This window comes from Eptesicus fuscus, chromosome 1, assembly GCF_027574615.1.
Source record: "Eptesicus fuscus isolate TK198812 chromosome 1, DD_ASM_mEF_20220401, whole genome shotgun sequence".
NCBI lineage: Eukaryota > Metazoa > Chordata > Mammalia > Chiroptera > Vespertilionidae > Eptesicus > Eptesicus fuscus.
In genome coordinates, this window is record NC_072473.1 from 103,121,810 (window position 1) to 103,122,630 (window position 821).

General features: G+C 50.1%; 1 non-coding gene across 1 annotated transcript; it reads left to right on the forward strand.

The window, feature by feature from the left end:
- The first annotated feature begins 325 nt into the window (after window positions 1-325).
- Window positions 326-452, forward strand: MIR9229B-2 (microRNA mir-9229b-2). The gene is given in 1 exon segment (NR_130528.1): window positions 326-452. It is a non-coding gene; the product is annotated as a microRNA mir-9229b-2 (primary transcript).
- Window positions 453-821: the final 369 nt, after the last annotated feature.

Below are 821 nucleotides of genomic sequence, written 5' to 3' on the forward strand. Positions count from 1 at the left end.
CTAAATTTATCAACCTTTTCTAGAAAATTATTGAAAAACCTTATAACAGTGGTTTTGAACTCTATATCCTCCATTTCTTTCATTTGTGACCTGTTTCTTTGTCTCCGCATTTTGGTTGCTTCCCTGTGTTGATAAAGTGGCTTTGTGTGCTAGGTGTCCTATAGGGCCCAGTGGCTCAGCCTCCCCAGTTACCTGAGATGGACACTCTTGGTGTACCCCTTTGTGGGCTGTGTGCACAGTCTTGTTGTAGTTAAGCCTTGATTGCTGTTGGTATCACTGGGGGGAATTGACCTCCAGGCCAATTGGCTGTGAGGATCAGCTGTGTCTACGATGGGAGAACTTCTGTGCTAGAGACACCCTTATGGGACAAGACTTGCTTCAGTGGGGCTTTGGTGCTCACTGAGTCTGCCCCCTGAATGTGTCCCTTATGGATCTGAGGAGTTGTAATCTGGATGGTCCCACTCTGACCACTGGGTACACTGGCTCTTGGATCTCCAAGGAGGTGCAAAATCAGCCACTGCCTGGGGCCACCCAGCAGGAGCTACAGAGAGATCTGCAGATTCCTCTTCTTTGTTTGGGTTTTGGAGGTGCCCAGATGAGGCCCAGCTGTGAAACAATGCAAGCTGCTGTGGGGCCTTGGGCCTTCTTTTGGATGTTCTGGGTCTTTTTGACTCAGCTGCAGTTTGTTAGGTAATTTTAGATTTCAAAGGACCAGGCCATTCATATGCAAAAGCCTCTGTGCACCGCTTGGGTGGGGCGGGGTCTCAGGGCAGAGCAAACAGCAATGACTTCCTGTCAGCCCCGCCCTAAGAGGCCCCCGG